Source organism: Somniosus microcephalus, chromosome 8 (assembly GCF_052327205.1).
Source record: "Somniosus microcephalus isolate GS21.2 chromosome 8, FLI_Smic_1.0, whole genome shotgun sequence".
Lineage (NCBI taxonomy): Eukaryota > Metazoa > Chordata > Chondrichthyes > Squaliformes > Somniosidae > Somniosus > Somniosus microcephalus.
Genome location: NC_140994.1, coordinates 238,570,501 through 238,576,500, shown reverse-complemented (window position 1 = coordinate 238,576,500; position 6,000 = coordinate 238,570,501). Strand labels below are relative to the sequence as shown.

General features: G+C 47.5%; 1 long non-coding RNA gene across 1 annotated transcript in view; it reads right to left on the bottom strand.

Moving 5' to 3' along the window:
- Nucleotides 1-1,320: 1,320 nt before the first annotated feature.
- LOC147114181 (uncharacterized) overlaps nucleotides 1,321-6,000 on the bottom strand; it is a 31,273-nt gene continuing 26,593 nt past the window's right edge. Inside the window, exon 3 of the long non-coding RNA XR_015079364.1 lies at nucleotides 1,321-2,024. This is a non-coding gene — a long non-coding RNA (uncharacterized LOC147114181). The remainder of the gene's footprint in view (nucleotides 2,025-6,000) is intronic.

Here is a 6,000-nt window from a genome sequence, read left to right as displayed (position 1 = left end):
GCAGATAATTGACCAAGGTTCCTGCCCCAGTTACTTTTACTGGAAAGTGTAGGTGTGCGGATATTGGGTGTGATGCTCTCCAGTGTTAAAATAGCCTGATAACACTCCAGGCTCACAAGGGAATAATGTATATTTGGGTGAAGTATTAAAGGGCTGGTGGGTTGTGACCCCATTAAAGGGCTGCTAGCCTCGGTGGAGCTGTATCCCTGCAAGAGTCAGTTCCTTGAGAGCAGAAATGGATAAAAAAAAGATAAATGCTGGCAAAAAAAAGTCATGTCCGTTCTATTTCCCGCACTTCTGCTCTCACCCCTTCCCCTCCCTCCCGGAACCACGATAGGGTTCCCCTTGTCCTCACCTTTCACCCCAACAGCCTCCACATTCAACGGATCATCCTCCGCCATTTCCGCCACCTCCAGCGTGATCCCACCACCAAACACACCTTCCCCTCACCTCCCCTTTCAGCATTCCGAAGGGACCGCTCCCTCTGCAACACCCTGGTCCACTCCTCTATCACCCCCAACACTCCTTCCCCTTCCTCCGGCACCTTCCCATGCAAGCGCAGGAGATGCAACACCAGCACTTTTACCTCCACCATTCCCACTGTCTGGGGCCCCAAACACCCCTTCCAGGTGAAACAGCGATTTACTTGTACTTCTTGCAATTTAGTATACTGTATTTGCTGCTCACGATGCGGCCTCCTCTACATTGGGGAGACCAAACGCAGATTAGGTGACTGCTTTGCGGAACACCTCCGTTCAGTCCATAAGGGTGACCCTGAGCTTCCGGTCGCCTGTCACTTTAATTCTCCGCTCCAGTCCCATTCAGAACTCACTGTCCTCGGCCTCTTACACTGTTCCAATGAAGCTCAATGTAAGCTCGAGGAACAGCACCTCATCTTTCGATTAGGCACTTTACAGCCTTCTGGACTCAACATAGAGTTCTACAATTTCAGATCATAACCTCGGCCCCTATTCTTTTTTTTCCCATTTATTTTATTTATTATTTATTTATTTATTCTTTCTCTCCCACATGGCAGCTGTCTTTCATTCTGCCATTTACACTTCATCTAGAGTCATCTTTTGTTCCTTAACTTGTCCCATTACCATCTCCTTTTGCCTTGCACCATCTCTTAATGTCTCTTAATGTCTTAATCTCTCCTGCCTTCCATCTAGAGCCATCTTTTGTTTCTTAACTTGTCCCATTACCATCTCCTTTTGCCTTGCACCATCTCTTAATGTCTCTTAATCTCTCCTGCCTTCCATCCTATCACAGACCTTCCCTTTTGTTCTTTCCTTCCCCTCCCCCCCTCCCTGCCCCTGCACTTGCTTAAAAACCTGTTCCATCTCCAGCTTTTTCCAATTCTGATGAAGGGTCATCGACCTGAAACGTTAACTCTGTTTCTCTCTGCACATATGCTGCCTGACCTGCTGAGTATTTGCAGTATTTTCTGTTTTTATTTCAGATTTCCAGCATCTGCAGTATTTTGCTTTTGTATGTTCGGGCTATGCTGATTAGATGATGTTGTGGTGTTGCCACATTGGAGAAACACTGTGTGTATGTAGATAAACCTGTATAATCCCCTTTTAACTGCTGTATTCCCCTCCCCCCACAAGACAGTTGCAAGCTGAGAGGAATAAGGCACGTTCAGACTTGCCTGCTGCTGAGAGAAGGAAAACCAATCAGGTTCCAGCAGGTGACCAATCCGTGAGTCATCACAGGTTCGCGGGCTTCACGAATTCAGTACTGTATTGTGAGAGTTGGAGTAAAGACCTATTTCTTGTAGCTCGCTGTGTTGCCTATTTCTTTACGCGGGAGACCGTAGTCCCCCACAATGTAATTAATTAATAGCTTGCTAATTATTTCAAACACTCTGGTGCCTTTTTATTCAGATGCGATTCTTTTTAATAATTAACTATATTAAAGCAACTTTCTTCAAGCCAAATGAACAAAGGTCATCTTTCCAGCATATTATTGATGAAGTCATTTTGAAGCTAGCGACTTTCTTAGAAGAAGCCATTTTCAAGCTAAAAAATTACAATAGAGAGAAAATATTAAAACATAGCTGTTGTGACTTGAAAGGTGACCAATCTCTGATTTCTCAGGCTGTTTTAACAATAAGGGTAGAATCACCGAATCTTACAGCAGATGTGGAGGCCATTCGGCCCATGGTACCTGTACCAGCTCTTTGAAAGAGTTATCCAAATAGTCCCACTGCCGTGCTCTTTCCCCTTACCCTCTTGTATGGTAAGGCCATACACAAACTGATTGAGCCTGTCACAAACATAATGGTTAACAAAATATGCATATCTTGTCTCTGCACCAGTCAATTAATGTGATGCATAACTGACAGTTATAGTTGCTGCCTGTCATCATTGTTTTGCAAGAGCATGACCCCAGAATTCCCGTCAGTAAGGCACCAGCTGAAATTTTTATTGGTCTTTGAGGACTAAAGAACTTCAGAACCAGCTCTTGCATAAACAATCCATTTAGTTTTCCCATATTTCCTCCTGTTCACGATTCCAGCTCCATCCAGTAGAATTTTCTAACAGTTTTCTGAGAGGTGGTACTTATTCCAAGAGATTTGATATGAACCATGCCTAGCAGTCTCTGGACATATTTCTTGCCTTGTGAATGTGATATATATAGCTGAGATTTTCATATTGCCAGGCTACCCGATTTCACTAGTAACAATGGCTGGAATTTTCCCTACCTGGGCGGGTCTGGTACGGGCTGTGGCCGTGGCGGGTTGCGACCCCATTGCTGGCTCCATCCCACGCCACAGAACGACTTTACGTTAATAGGGCCTCTTAAGTCCGCCCTGCGCATTACCCGACCCAATTAAATGGTGTGGATCTGGTGACATCATCGATGACGTGTTTTCAGCCAGGATCTTTAAAGGTGCCATGGCCACATTAGATTTGATGTTTAATCTAACCTAGTGCTGTCAGTGCACGACAGCATTGGAGTGCTGCAAATAATGACTGCACAGGCGCAGAGGGCTGCACCCAGGTTCTCCGATGATTCCCTCCATATGTTTATGGAGGGAGTCAGAGCATGCAGGGAGGTCCTCTTCCCTTCTAATGGGTGGAAGAGACATCGGCAGAAGATCAAACCTGGTTGGAGATTGAAGAGGAGGTCACAAGCAGGGAAGTGGTCAGGAGGACCTGGGTGCAGTGCTACAAATGTTTCAATGATCTCTTTAGATCATAAAACGTTAGTACAAAGCCACACTCAACTTCATTCTGCTGTGCCTCTCATCACATCCCCATCACTCTGCCTTCCCTACCCTACTCCTGCACATCCTTACACCAACTTACCTTGCACATCCACCCATCCCTCTATCTACGTTATCACATCCCCATCTCACTAGCCACCCCTCACACTCACCCTCATCCTAGTGCAATCATACCAACTAACAACACACAAGGAGGTCACTTGGCTTTGGCACCCCACTTCATCATAGTCTCCCTCTAAAGATCTAACCCATCCATTCCTTACACTCAATCCATCACTCTCACTCAACCTTCTCTTCTTTCCCTCCTTGTAGGTAAAGAGAGCGCACAATAAGAGGGAGAGGGGGAGAACCAGAGGTGGAACGCCATCATTTGCAAACCTTACAACAGCAGAGGAGGCTGCTTTAGAAATATCTGGAGTCATCGAGCAGCTGGAGGTGAGAGATGGACAGAGGGGGACATCTCAGCAACCTGGTGACAAAATTACATTTCATACAGTTACATGGCATACATCAATCACTCATATGGGGACTGATGTCAGCAGCCAGTGAATGGTCATCATGTGCATAATGGTATCTGTACCCATTCTTCATATGACATATCTAACTCATCTCTTTACTCTTCCACAGGTCCATCAAGCGACCCCCCCTACTCTCCAGGAGGAAGAGGTAGACTACTCCTCAGAGGAGCCTCCAGCCTCTGAGGGTGCACCGTCACCAGAAATAAACTCACCCAGCACCAGCGTAGAGACGCACACCTTGGTGGGTCCCATGCGAGATAGAGTAGTGTTGTCACCTGGTGTCTCACAACTCACAACTGAGTAAGAGCAGATGGTGGAGACAGGGACAGCAGTGGAGAGTCCTCGCTGGAGGGCGCAGGATACTCCTAGCTCTGCTCAGCTGCATGCAGATGCTGAGCCTCAGGGGCCATCCAGAAAGAGGGCGATCCTGGAGGTGCAGGAAGAAGTGCAGGGGGCTCTGACAAGTTTTGCGAGCGCGATGTCTGCAAATGTTCAGAGAATGGAGGAGTCCATTTCCAACATGAGCAGCACCATGTCGCAGGCGATGGCGACAGTAGGCTCCTCCATGGATAGGATGGTCAACTGCATTGAGCAGCTAATGCACCACTCACAGGAGCACATGGTCCCTATGGAGAATAGATGGCTATCTATGGAGGATAGATGGCTATGTATGGAGGATAGATGGCAGAGGCTCATACACCTTCTCTCTAGGAGGGCTGTCAGCGTAGCCGTGGGTCCTCATGGCCCCACTGATATGCAGCAAGGTGCTCTCCAGCTCCTTGGCAGCAGGGAAGTGAGCAGACTGCCTCTACCTCTGCTGATGCCACAGGGCTAGCACCTCGTAGAAGCACGCCGAAAAGAAAGATGACACACAGGTAGATTCACAAGTGTAGCCACTTGGGTGTTTTATCCAATGTTTATGTAAAGTTTCTGTTAATGTTCTGTCAAACATAAAAATCTTTATTTTCAACACTTTCTGGTCTTGGACAGATTTGTGTGCACCTTTGGAAGTGGCTTAGTGAGTTGCAGTGATTGGTGAGACATAACGTTACCTCCAGCAATGGTGGTGAGTGTGAAAGGAATGGCTTGCTCATTTCAGGGATGCTTTATGGTGTTGCTGTGGGGTGGTGCCAACCTGGCGAATCATGTGGCAGCCATATGGGCGTACAGCATAGCGTTAACTAAATCTGGCCATGATGAGGCCATCCCTGGCCTCCCGGGCAGCAATGTGGTCGGGTACTGATGCCCGCTGTCCTGTGCAGCATCAGGTGATTGCAGAGAAGGTTGGTGGTGTTGTTGGTGCTGCTGGTGTGCCTGGTGCTGCTGGTGTTGGGGCTGATCGTGGTCCAATTCTGAGGACCAAGGTGAGGCAGTATAAATGGCACCCATGTTGATGGAATATGTGGCAGGTGAAGTAGAGATGACAGAAGCATTCTGTCAATGGTGAGAGAGGTTCTTCCAATGAGGTGACACTGGATGAAGACTTTGCTGGAAAGACTTGCAGCCTGCAGAAAGCTCAATCTGTGCTGGGAATGCAGTCAGCAACAGCTTCTGCCTGAGGAAAGTGATCAGCTGTCAGGTGGGAGCTTTTATACTACATTTGATGCTGTCAACTAATCAGCTGAAGCAATGGTCACTGAACTCCCACCTCAGGTTGACAGACATCGTTCCCGAGCAGCGTGGTTCCCGTGGACATCCAGGTAAATTTAAATGGTAAGGTTAAAAAGACTCTTAAGGGTCTGAGAACAAGCTATTAATCCTTTAAATTGGGTCGCCCGCTTCTGCTGGTCGGTTCGCTGCCACGCTGACAGATGCGTCCGAGGGAAAGGAGCGTGGGGGCGGGATGACGACGGGTTACCAACCCGCTCCCAAAAATATCAACTTCCCCCCCCCCCCGACCCGCCTCCGATCACGTCCGCAACCACCCCGGAAAATTCCGGTCAATGTCACCAACAAGTGTCAGCTCAGGGGCTCCAAATACAAATTTGACTTTAATAAGCTTTGGATCTCTTCGTAACTTGAATTAATTTGTGAAGCTTGACATTATGTTGCTCCATGGACTAACCCCATGCTATTATGTCATCCAGTGTCAATGTGCTCAAGGTGTCAGCCATGGCTCAGTACACAGCAGTCTTGCCCCTAAGTCACTCCAGAGACTTGAGCATAAAATTTAGGTTGAAACTCCAGTGCAGTACTGACAGACTGCTTCACTGTTGGAGGTGCTGTCTTTTGGATGAGACGTTAAAC